General features: G+C 41.1%; 1 long non-coding RNA gene and 1 pseudogene across 1 annotated transcript; one reads left to right on the top strand and one right to left on the bottom strand.

Annotated features, from left to right (window-relative positions):
* Positions 1–3,106: 3,106 nt before the first annotated feature.
* On the bottom strand, positions 3,107–4,388 carry LOC139044595 (uncharacterized). The gene is made up of 3 exons (XR_011501662.1): positions 4,172–4,388; positions 3,946–4,016; positions 3,107–3,323 (listed from the first exon to the last, which is right to left on the bottom strand). It is a non-coding gene; the product is annotated as an uncharacterized lncRNA (long non-coding RNA).
* Positions 4,389–6,744: 2,356 nt separating this feature from the next.
* Positions 6,745–10,198, top strand: LOC106838740 (small ribosomal subunit protein mS35 pseudogene; annotated as a pseudogene).
* Positions 10,199–13,560: the final 3,362 nt, after the last annotated feature.

Raw genomic sequence — 13,560 nt, forward strand, 5'->3', positions numbered from 1 at the left:
GCTCCTGTTTTTTTATCTTTCTTACCAGAGAGCAAAACCCTGATAGATTCTCATTTTACAGATACTAAGGTTTCCTGCAGTATATTGTATTGACAAAAGTGCTTAAAACTCATCCACTTGTTTTCCCTCCTCTTTGACATAGTTTAACAGGATTTGGAGTCACAGGGAGAATTTGATTCCTCAAATTCACACCTAAATCTCACATCAGTAGAAGGAGCCAGAGATGTGCCTCAAGTGCTCCAGTCATCAAGATTCCACCGAAGAAGAAACAGAGCCCAAAGATGGAGAAAAAACATTCATGTGTTTCAGCCAAGGTGATGCCAGCTGGAGAGGTGAGCAGTATCTGCTGCTTCAATGAGTCAGATAAAATTTACCAAACTTGATGGAGCTGAACAGGCCTTGAAAAATATTTGCCTAAATAAACCACGTCCCTCGCATGGCTCCTGGCAGCTTTCTCTTCGGATAATATGCCTCCGAGGTACAAAGTTCCTCACCCATATTCAGTCTAACTGTCGGACCTTGATAGAGAGGTTAGAGAACTGCCTTTGGTGAGTGAGAAAATTGCGTTACTCCACACTGACCTGCCAACCCTTCAAAGGATATGTCAATATAAATTTATAGAGTGCAGAGGCTGCACCTTAGACAGATGACATGGATGGGGAAACTGAATTTAATTATATCTGACGAATAGAAAAACTTTTCACAAATATGCAGTGGATAAGACATATGTCAGAGAGTGGGTGTTACTATCCTAATTTGCATACGATAGCTTTGAAACAGAGAGATTCTACATTGCCCAAGTTTGTGTAAAACAAGAGAATGCATGGGATACAATTAAGTTGTCTCGGTCTATACTCTTCTAACAGTCACTTTGTATCATATAACCTCGGAAGTTCAAAGTCTCATTTTCAAGTACAGCCTAAATTCTAATAGAAAGTAAGTTAGAAGTCAATTAATTTAACCAAGTGAATTTTTTGAGATATAAGAATACCACTGACACATGTTGTAGAGATTAGGTTATGATGAGCACTATTCTTTATTTTTTATTGTTTGAATTTTTTTAATTGAGATTCATAATATGCCGGAGTCCAGCTCCAGCCGGTAGGGTTCCTGAGGGATGAACAGCGGCGGCGAAAAAAGAAGTTACGGTGAGACTGGAAGTGAGGTTTCCAAGTCTGATTTATTCAAAGCATTCAAGCACTTATATAGGGTCCAGGTCACGCACTTATGATTTCATGGAATTATCTCAGTACATAATTTTGGCAAACAAAATGGGTACATAAGCATATCTTGTTACAATATTAGCACAGTATGTCAGTGAGAAGTAAGCAACCTTTGTTAATTACAGATATTGACCTTTGCTATATGTCTACTAGGCGTCTAGATGTTTAAGAATGATTGCAAAACGGGGTGTAACATCTAGATTTAGTTCCTCATGGGTCGAATGGCCCTAAGCCTCTATGTTTATTCCTGTAATAACGAAAGCAGTATTGCAAAGTGTAAGGGGACTAAATACACACAGGCCCCCAGCTCCGTCTGATCGAAAGCCACATAAGCACAGTGCTTGGGGTTTCTCTTTTACCTTTAACTATTTTATAGGGTCCCCAATCCTCATCATAATCCCAATTCCTCTGTGTCAATATATTATGATATTTTTCTGCAACTTTATCAGGGTTATGGGTTGCTTTAGGAGAGTGTACTTTTTGCATATCTTTGCTTCTGGGTGGGTGTCACCATTTACCTCCTGTCCTAACAGGCCTAGGATAATATCTACCTCCTAGAAGGACCTGAGGAGGGAATGTTCTCTTTTGAGGCTGATTATTAGAAGGCTTCCTCCTTGAGGGCTGTCCAAATTCCTTTACCGCCTTTCCAGGAGGGGGTCAGAACGTTTTTTCCCTTCAGGCTGTTGTTCCCTGAACCTTCCCTAGAAGGCCAGGTTACATCAGCTTCTTTCCCCTGCTTGGAGAGTTTTTCCCCAAGATATCCCCATGTACAGAAAAAGAACAGCAAGAGCAATATTGCTAAGATTAGTAGCATGAATAGGATCAGGAGCGGCCGACCGCCATCTTCTGAGGGTCGGCCGTGCGTTCCCTCACCTCTCTCCGGGACCGTCGCCCTTGGGTAGAGGCTTAGCTGACTGGTGGGGGACTCCTGGCAATAATAGTTTACATCATTGTGAAATTTCAGTTGTACATTGTTTCTTGTGTCACCACATAAGTGCTCCCCTCCACCCCTGCTTTCCCTGGAAACCACTAAACTATTATCTTTGTCCATGCATTTGTTTATATTCCACATATAAGTGAAATCACATAGTGTTTGTCTTTCTCAGTCTGGTTTATTTTGCTTAGCATAATACCCTCCAGCTCCATCCATGTTGTTGTAAATGGGATGATTTTGTCTTTTTTATGGCTGAGTAGTATTCCATTGTATATATATATACCACATATTCTTTATCCAATCATCAGTCCTTGGGCACTTGGATTGTTTCCATGTCTTGGCTATTGTGAATAGTGCTGCAATGAACATAGGGGTGCATATGGTACTTTGGATTGTTGATTTCAAGTTGTTTGGGTAGATACACAGTAGTGGGATAGCTGGGTCGTAAGGTATTTCTATTTTTAGTTTTTTGAGGAATCTCCCTACTGTTTTCCATAGTGGCTGCACCAGTTTGCATTCCCAGCAGCAGGGATGAGCACTATTCTTTACGACAAACAGTTTTAGACTATGCATGCAGACTTTATCTTATTGTTACACACAAAACATCTCTGGTTTTTCCCAAACGAGAAAATACCAAAAACGCCAAGGAGAGAAAACTGAATTTTACTTGCACTCAAGTACTTGATGAGCTGACTGTAACTCAGGACCTCAGTGAACATTCCCTTTAAGTTGCACATGAGCACAGGCACACATTTTGTAGCACGAATCCAATCTCTAGTGACTCTTCCAGCTGGTCTTGACTCCAGTCCTGAGATGTACGCCTGCATCTCTCATTCAGGGCCATATCACTCCAGATATACAAAAATAAAGAAAAAATGGAAAGAAAGAAAAGGAAGGAAGGAAAGAAGGAAGGAAGGAAGGAAGACCATGAAAAGAACCAATACAAAGCCCAATTTTAAAGCAAATTTTATTTTTTGTTTCGTCTGCATGCTGCTAGTACCATCTCTTAATCTCCGTGTTACTTCAATGCCTTCACGTTGCCCTTTGGCTATCAAAATTTCTCTTGGTGTGAGTCCTCTTGGGCTTGTCTATTCTCCAATGTCATCTTCTCCACAGTTGCATCTTTTCTTCCCTTTTCCACAAAGCTCCCCGCTCCTCATGTGGATCTAAAACAGATGTTAGGAAAGCAATGTGATTGGGCTAAAGCATCTACGCAAAGAATTTCTGAAGCGACGCTTCCCCCTCACCCTAGCCCCATATCTTCCCTAACACACATACGTATTTATCCTAATGATGTTTAAATTACAGAAATCACAGGCACAAGCTATCTGGGAAGAGATCTTTTAAAAAAAGTCTTGGTTTAATGATTTGCAAACACCTGTTTTCAGCTCAAGAATATTCTCTTCAAATAAAACTTATACAGAATCCCAGGTACAAAATAGACAAAAAAAAACAGAAGTTCTTGTTGAAGTAATGGCAGGGAAACATAAAGACCAGCCCTCTTAGTTGCTCTCTCACACAGAATAGCCCCAGATACACAGCCTCAGAATCTCTGTGGCTTGCTTTCAGAGTGAACTTCGAAAACCACTGAAGAATCAAAGATGTCTCAGCTTTCTCTGAGCCTTAGTTAGTGAGAAGAGAAAGAGGCAGAACTTTAGCCACTTGCTTCCATCATGTAAGACAAACTAAAGGCTATAAACAGCTATCCCATTCTCACTCAATGCCAGTGTCCTGTCTATGGTCCACTCTTCCCTTAAAAGAAGGAATCACAGAAAAATCTCTACTTACACACTTGTCCTTCCACTACCAAAACTTTTTCTAAACTCTGATGACTAGAGGACTCCAACTTAATCGTCGACCTAGAACATAAAAGGGACAAATGCCACAAGTGTTAAGGAATACTGTCCCACCACACGCCCATCTGGGTGAGCAGTGTGGGATAGGTTGCTGAGAGACCAAAGAAAAGACCCGGAGACAGCAAACAAGACATATGGGTTTATTGGGAGTTACTTACAGGGAAGGTCCAGTGGCAGCCAGCTGGACAGCAATGTGCACCCGCTACCACCCCCTGGGAGAAGCTTGCTTAAGTAGGCAGAGGAACTAGGGCTGTGTGCTTGCCAAGGGGGATCATCCCTGTATGACCTGCATTCCAAGCACCAGAGCCTCCCCCCTCCTCAAGACCTTGAGGGTCTTTGTGCCAATTATCCCATGAGAAAGCAGCTGGGTCGGCCAAGCCCAGGACTGCTATCATAATAAGTGTTGGCGTGTAGCCCAGATAAGAAGTTTCAAGGACACATGGCCGTTAAAGGGACATGTCCGCTAATGCCCCTACAAATACCATACACTTTTAAATGAAATAGTCTAAGAGTCAACTTATATGAAGCATAATCAAAATATCTGTAGAGGGGCCAGCCTGGTGGCACAGCGGTTAAGTTCACATGTTCCGCATTGGCATCCCGGGGTTGACTGGTTCAGATCCCGGGTGTGGATCCACACACTGCTTGACAAGCCATGCCATGGCAGGCCTCCTGCATATAAAAAGTAGAGGAAGATGGGCATGGATGTTAGCTCAGGGCCAGTCTTCCTCGGCAAAAAGAGGAGTATTGGCAACAGATGTTAGCTCAGGGCTAATCTTCCAAAAAAAAAAAAAAAATCTGTAGAATGGTGAAATAAATAAATTATATTTTTAAATAGGTACATTAAATGTATTTCAAACTCCTACTTTAAAATCCTCCTCAATTTTTTTATTTTTGTAATGTAATGGCCTTATTCATTACAAACAGCTTTCCTTTCTCATTAGTTTCAAATTGGGGAGCAGTCAAATCATACATGGACACATATGATGAATAACGTATTTTCTGGATGACTGGTACATTTTTACTCACCAAAACTGCCAAATGGCAATGATATTCTCAAGTTGAGTGCTGTCTAAAATGTGATACTTTTAAAGAAGAGTTATAATAATAACAGCATTAGTTAAAATACACTGAACTCACTATGAGGAAAGCCTTATTCTAAGATCTTTTGATATATTTTTACTCATTCAATTCTCATTACAGCCCTGTGCTTTAGTTATTGTTATTGTTTCCAATTTACAGAGGAGGACAAAAAAGCACAAAAAGATTAAGTAACTTACTCACTGTCAAATACGCGGTAAGCAGCAGAGCAGGGGTTTGAACCTACGCAATGTGGCTTTGGGATTTCTGCTGCTAACCACTATGCAATACTGCCTCATGTAAAACACACGCTAAACCTGTGTGCTCACACTCTACTGGAGCGTGAGAATGCATCAACATGCCAGATGGTCATAAAGAAAGAAGGCTAAAATTAGCCCAGGGAATTTGCCCCTCCATTAGAGTCCTTTTTGATCACAATTCTTAATTGCTGATGATCCCATTTGTTTATCTCCTGCTCACATAGCTCCCTTTAAAGTCAGACATATATCCAATTTGGATGTTTAACAAACACGTCAATTTTAACATATCAAAAATAGAAAATCCTAATTTATCCCACCCCACCCCCTGCAAAGATGCTCCTAATACAGTGTCATCTTAGTAAATGTTATCTCCACCAGTCCAGTCACTCAGGCTAAAATTGTGGTGTGGTAGATAGCTTCTGATGTGCTCTAATGACCCCTGCTTCTGGCATGCATGCCCTTGTCCTGTGTCCCTACCCTCCGTTATGTCCATTGTGGGCTGGACCTAATGGCTTGCTTGTGATGAATAGAATACAGCAAAAGTGATTGGATGTCACCTCCATGAGTAGTTTACAAAAGACTGTGACTTCCATCTTGCTAGCAGTCTGTTTTGTGTTAGCACTGTCTGTGTCCCCTCGTGCTTGTTCACTCTAATGAAGCAAGCTGCCGTACTGTGAGATATGTGGCAAAGAGCCCTGTGTGGCAAAGAGCCAAGAGAAACCTCAGGCCAACAGCTTGTGAGGAATTGAATCCTGCCAATAACCAGTGAGTGAGCTAGGAAGCAGAGCCTTCCGAGTTGATCCATGAGATGACTGCAGCCTTCGGAGACACCCAGAGTCAGAGGACTCACTGAGCCATACAGGGATTCCTGACCCAATGAAACTGTGAGATTACCAATGGTGTTGTTTTCAGCCACTAAGTTTTGAGGTAATTTGCTATTCGGCAATAAGTAACTAATATTCCTGGAGTCAAACTTGAGTCCTTGCTTTCTCTCACATCTTATATCCCACCTGTTGGCAAATATTGTTGGTTCTTTCTTAAAAAGATAACTAGGATCTGATCAATTCTAAATAGCTTCACTGAGACACCCTGGATGCAAGCCACCATACTGTCATACTGTAGTACTGCAATAACCTTATAACTGGCTGCTGTCTTTGCCTCCTTGAGTCTATTCTTGATACAACAGCCAAACTGATTCTTTTAAAACATCAACCAGGACTTGCAGCAACGGCAGCCACCTGGTTCTCGGCATCCCTGGCCCTGCAGGTGGCGAAGGTCCTGCTTGCATTCTCCGTCGTCAGATCTCTAGTTACTCACTGAGCAAGGCTGAGACCAAGCCCGTATATAGAAAACAAGAAAATATCCACAAAATATAAAAATGTCCGAGAGAGATGCTACTTCCTAGAACAGAGAAGACAGCTGTTGACGCAGACTTGCTCGTGTTTACCCCACTGCAACACCATTTAAATCTTCTTCAACCCCACTTCAAAGCTGTTGAAACGGGTTATCTGATCTTAGAAAGGGTGTTATCTATGGCAAAGGAGGAAATCAAACTTTTAAAGGTCCCTAATTTTATGCATGTGACCCTTGTAAAAATTCAAAAGCACTGCACAGCTCTTAAAGATTTCTGCACTAAGTAACCAGCAGCACCAGACTTGTGGGAAATGTGAGTAGCATTTCCCAATTAAAACTGATTTAACTGATAATGTTTCAGCAGAATCATCCATTCAAAATCCCAAAGCAGGAGTAGTAACCTTATGGAATAAACTTTATAGTCTGAATTTAGATTAGATGAACATGTGAAGAAGAAACATATTAAACTTTCAAGAGAGCAATACTGCAAGACCACAGATGTGCTCACAATCAAAATGACAGAATTATGATCATTCAATTTATCTACTCACAGTTTCATACCTTGAATCTTAAGAAACCAAAGAATAAGAAAAAAGTAAGATGGAACCATATGTGAAGGAATATATATGAAAAAAAACATCGTTAGAAGAAAAATATATACAAAATAAAGCTACCCAAAAGAAACATAGGGGTCTGCCTCATGGCCTAGCCGTTAAGGTCAGCTTGCTGTGCTTCAGTGGCCCAGATTCAGTTCTCAGGCGCAGACCTACACCACTCGGCAGCAGCCATGCTGTGGCGGTGATCCACATACAAAATAGAGGAAGAGGGGGAACAAATGTTAGCTCAGGGCAAATATTCCTCAAGCAAAAAGAGGAAGATTTGGCAAGAGATGTTAGCTTAGGGCAAATCTTCCTCAGCAAAAACAAAAAAACAACAAAAAAGCCCATAAAGAACTGTTGGTGCTAAACAAGTTAAGATCACAAAATGTCTGTTCATCTTAAGAATGAGGAGGGAAAGAAAAATTGCATTTCTAAGTACAAAGAATCAGTGAAAAGTTTATATTGAATTAACATGAATTATTGTCAAAATATCCACTTAATTGTGAGTTGTATGACAATGCGTATGTGTAATCTACACATGTAATCAAGAATTTGGCTAACCTTTGTCTCTAGTTCCTGGGACATAAACTCTAAATCCTTGGAATTTCCCAAGTGATTGGAGTGTCTTTGTCAGTCGTGGTGAGCACCTGGGGCCACATCTGGTCATTTACACTAACAAGATGACTCAGGATAGGGCTGGCCATGCTAGAAGGACTACCCATGTGATTAGCAAGTTGGGCTTTCAGCAATAGGATATCAGCCCAACATCTAGGGGGCTGAAGATTGACTTCAACCGTGTGGCCAATGAATCAATCAATCACAACTACTTAATGAAGCCTCAATAAAAACTCTGGACACTGAAGCCAAACTGAGCATCGCTGGCTAGCAATATTCTTTGAGTATTGTCATAGTTCAATGCTGACAGGACAATGCATCCCCAAACATGACAGAAGCTTCACATTGGGAACCCTCCTAGACTTTGCCCTTTGCATGTCTTTTCCTTTGGCTGGTTCTAATTTGTATGCTTTTGCTATAACAAAATTGTCACCTTTAAATACAGCACTTTCCTGAGTTCTCTGAGTCATTATAGCCAATTTTCAAATCTGAGGGTGGTTGTGGGAACCCTCAAATTTGTGGCCAGCTGGATAGAGTGAGGATGGCCCTTGGAACCCCCAAATTTGTGGTTGGTGATGGAGGTGAGAGCAGTCATATGCGGACCATTCCCTCAGACTGTGCAGTTTGCCTAACTCCAGGTACTATCTCAAATTTGGTATAAACTCTCAAATATTTTTTTAAGCTGGTGTTTTATAGTGGAATCTAATTTTTCTTGCTATATGTATATGCTCAAAAGAAAAATCAGATGATCCTACTAATCAGTCCCAAATCCTGGAGGGACTCCCACTCTACTCAGTAAAAACAAAAGTCTGTTCAGTGGTCCACAGTGCTATAGAGTGAACAGGCTCCTGGGGCCCTGTGACTTCTCTGACCGCATTTCCTCCTACTCTCCTTCTTTATGAGACTTAGTCATTTTTGTAAAACTGGCCTCTTTGGTGTTTGTGGTGTCCTCATGGCTTTTACACTTGCTGTTTCCTCTACCCGGACTCTTCTCCCCAATATCAACATAGCTCTCTCCCTCACTAATGTCCATCTTTTGCCTCTGGCTTGTTGCAGGACTTTTTTTTTAATCTTTGATTTCCCGTAGTTTGAAAACGACACATCAAGATGTAGTTTTTTGGCCTTTATCCTACTTGATGTTCTCTGAGCTTCCTGGATCTGTAGTTTGGTAGGATTAGGTCTCAGTAGTTTAGTGAGCCTTTGCCTCTGAACTGTGAACTTCACACAAGCTTCTCAGCCTCCCCTCCCTCACCACCCTTAAGTGCGACAGGATGGTTAGAGTGGGCTGGAGTTGGGTATTTCCCTTCCCCCTAGATTAGCTACACTCTGATAAACCCCAGCAGGTTAGGCTCTGATTAAATAGCTCCTCCAGAGGACAAGCGTGTTAAGGAGAACAGATGCTCTGGGTTATTTCAAAATAATTCCTTTTCCCCTCCCCCTGTTGCAAGCATGGGGGAGTTTTCTCTGAATGTCACTATGAGATCCTAGTAGAGCTTTAAGAAATAAAACTCACAAAAATGTGGGGGACCCCATAACTGCGTCGCCGTGGAGTTTTTCTCTCTCAGACTTGCCCACCCTGAGCCTCCAGCAATTTATCACAGTTCAGGTTTTCCTATCCCAGCGTTGGTTTCTGCAGAGGTTTCTGCTCTGCTGGGCTGTGATTATCTGTATTCACCTGTTAGTCTCTCATATTTGGGGGGCAGTGGTTTGCCCTGTGACCTCACTTCTTTTATGGATCAAAGAAGAGTTGTTGGTTTTCTTAGTTTGTTCAGCTTTTTACTTGTTAGGATAGAGTCATGATTTTCAAGCTCCTTACACATGGAACTGGAAACCAGAAAGCTCCTTCTTGCATCTTTGCTGAACCTTGAAAGTGAAACCTTTGCTAACCATACAACGCCCACGCCTCACTCAGGCTGCCCCTATCCCTGTCTGAAAAGGAATTCTTCAGCTACAGCCCTCTCTCATGACCCCATCAAACCCTCTGGGAGTAGGACATTTGTCACTTTTCTTTCCATGTATGCCTGTTTGCCATAAGGCCAAAAATGACTGTCTATACACGAGTCTCCCTTTTTTCTATCAAAGGGAAACTTTGACTCAAAAGAACATAATGTAATAGAGATTCTGTCCCTAAATCCCAGTAGGAGTGAATATTAATAGCTAATATACCTCTTTTATGATTCACCAGGGCCTCAAAAACAGAGTAAAGGAAGCCAGAGCCCCTCAGAATGACAATGGGGACCCCATGACTCCAAGTACAGAGCAAAGACCTTCACAGTAGAGGAAGTATTCTCTCTCGGTATGAAATAACATTGTACTGTCTCTTAAACAATAATGTTTGTCCTTGGAAGAGAGATGAATACTTTAATAAGCCATTAATTTAATGAGAACAGTAAAGGACTAGCAGGCCTGGAGCTTCAACTAGCAAAAGTATTGAAAAGGCAAGTTGAAGGAAGGGCATTTTTCTGCCTCATTTGATGGGCAAAGGAAGACACCACCTTCTCTATCCACCTCCACTTTCCCCTACCGCCAGAACCTGTGAAACGTGGGGCCGGAGAGCATGAATGCTTGGTATGTCTTTGAGATGGTGTAGCCCAGGTTTGGGGCATTATATGGGCAAGGGTCGAAAGATCCTTCCAGAGCAGATTTCTCGCCATGGAGAGGGATTGGAGCTGCACACTGAGGAGTATGGATAAAGGGCTGATTAGAGACTTGTGCAACCTGAAGGCAAGAGAGCCAGGGCGGGAAGCAGGGCAGTGCCCCTGGAGACAATCTTCCTGGGTCCAAAGGAAAGACAGTTTGCTGGGACTTTAACTGGAAATTCTTATAAAGGAATGCCATTCAGAAATTGCCCTAATCTTCAGGGGAAAAAAAAAAGGGTATAAGTACAACAAAAATACATTTTAGTCAAATGCTGAGTGGCAGAATATTTAATCAAACTTCACCCAAGCAAAGACTGAAGCTGAATAGCTTCATCACAGAATGACTTCTGAGATGAGAGCATGTCTTAATTTATACCCAAAAATTGTGAAATAATATTTGACTATTTACTATACTGTTACTATTATAATAAAATTGACTGTTTTAAAATATAGTGGTCCAATTTTAAAAGTTGACCATTAAAGTGAAAAGGAAAAAATTTCAGCACCATCACCAGCTAACTGCTTCTGCAGCCCCTAAACTGCTCAATTGCAACACTGAGTCAATGCTCACTTCAAACCAAGCTCAGCAACCAAGCTCAGCGCAAGAAGCAAAATCTATCAGTTCTGCCTCTACTGTTTCCTGTTGTTGCTGATGTTGCCGTCAAGTTCTTTTGCAATTCTTTTCCTCTAATAGTTCCTGAACCAAATGTTGATGGTGATTATGATGATCAATTTTGTGTCAATTTGACTCAGCTTCAGCCTACCCAGATATTTGGTCAAGATTATTCTGGATGTTTCTGTAAGGGTATTTTTGGATAAGATTAACATTTAAATTGGTAGCTTGAGTAATGCAAATTGCCCTCCCTAATGTGGGTGGGTCTCATCCAATCACTTGAAGGCCTGAATAGAACGAAAAAGCTGATCCTCTCCTAAGTAAGACAGACTCCTGTTCCCTGGCTGCCTTCAAGCTGAGAAGTCAACTTTTTCCTGCCTGTGGATTTGAACTAAACCATCGGCTCTCCTGGGTCTCCAACTTGCTGATTCACCCTGCAGATCTTGGGACTTGCACACCTCCATTATTCCACAAGCCAATTCTTTATAATAAACCCCTTTGTACATATAAGATATATCTCTCCTATTGGTTCTGTTTCTCAAGAACCCTGACCAATATAGTGATGTTACAATTTTATTGATGTGCTCCCCAAATCAAAGCTTTGTGCGCTGCTTGCAGAAGATACTTTCTGACTATTTTCAGGAGCAATTTTAAGGCCCTTACTTACTTTTATTTCTAATACATTTGCACACCCTTGATGTTTCATGCAATTACTTGAGGGAAATTTGGGCTTAAACCTCAAACAGAAAAATGTGACAATGGAGATACAAACTTGAGTTTCAAGATAATAAAATTGTCTTCAAATTTCTACTTGCTATTCAGATTTCATTGCACATTGGTAGGAGGATCAAGCAAGCATTATGTTAACAAATACTTGCCCTTACAAGCAATGTCAGCAAGTTCTGGTAACACGAACTATTTTCTCTAAAGCAAGTATTGATCGTTCATAAGTCTATTCTGATATTAACAAACCAACTGGTTCACATCTATATAAATATTATTAACAAAACAGTATTAAAGCTATTTGTCTCAAGCCCTTTTTTTCTTACATGTAATTGCAGTTATTCCAAATTATTTGAATATCATTTTAGGCAGTTCTGAAATTTCTTGCACATCATGCAGTTTGTCTATGGCTGAAGAATAATGATAAAGGAAGCCCAGTATCTCTCTCAGCTACAACCAGTAATTCTGGAGTATGTTCCGTGTTGTATTTGCTTTCTGAACACCCAACTGAAATGTGTAAATAAACATGAGAGGCTTCCCAAATCCTTCATAGCCCTCACTATGTGTGTTATGTCATCAATAAAATTTGCATGATGTTAAAGTCCATATGCAATTATTCACCTTCCCCAAAGTTAAACCATATAGCAGATTTGGGCAAATACTGAGACAAGATGAAAGCCAAAATTGAGTGCATTCGAAAAGTATTCCTGTGAGTCTAAAGGAATCAGGAGGCAAAAATCTAGGAAAGGCTGGCCCCCCTATCTCCTGGCTCCAACAAAAAGCAGGCACCTGCCTAAGGAGGAAGCAATGGCTCAGAGCTCTGGGTGGTGATTAGCACTGTTAGAGGTGCCCACAGCTAACGCCCAACAACAGTGCACTGGAAGGACATGCCGGGGACTACATGGCCAAGAAAGAATCTTGGTTATATCCACAGGTTACAGAACAGTTTCCTTTAATGAGAGAAGGGCGAGCAAGTAACCGGGTTACAAATTAGATTATTTTATTTACAAGGTGACTGACATATGTGTTTCTATGTACACTCCTAAGGGACAAATATCTCAACTTAGCAATAAAAGAGAACATTGATGGCAATGTCAAGGCTTGTCTTTTTAAAATCTCTCTTTACTTCTGGTTTATAAAGGAAAATGAACTCAACTTGATTAATTAAAAAATAAAAATAAGAGTTAAAATGGCTACTTGACATAATCCCATAGACAAATGGCCACAAAAAGTACAGAAATTCCATTCTTAGGAGAACATGACCATTTTCCATGATGAAAAGTTTGCTCCCTTGTTTAATTTGATTGTGATCAAAAGTAATCTGGGGACCGGCCTGGTGGCGCAGCGGTTAAGTTCACACATTCTGCTTCTCAGTGGCCCGGGATTCGCCAGCCCAGATCCCGGGTGCGGACATGACACCACTTGGCAAAAAGCCATGCTGTGGTGGTCGTCGCATGTATAAAATGGAGGAAGATGGGCATGGATGTTAGCTCAGGGCCGGTCTTCCTCAGCAAAAAGAGGGGGATTGGCAGTAGTTAGCTCAGGGATAATCTTCCTAAAAAGAAAAAAAAAGCAATCTGGATCTCAAACTTACGGCAGATAAATAATGTATTGCTGAATTTTTTAACCAACTAAGCCATTTATATAAGGAAAAAAAGGCTTACC

The sequence above is a fragment of the Equus asinus genome, chromosome 2 (assembly GCF_041296235.1).
Source record: "Equus asinus isolate D_3611 breed Donkey chromosome 2, EquAss-T2T_v2, whole genome shotgun sequence".
Taxonomy (NCBI): domain Eukaryota; kingdom Metazoa; phylum Chordata; class Mammalia; order Perissodactyla; family Equidae; genus Equus; species Equus asinus.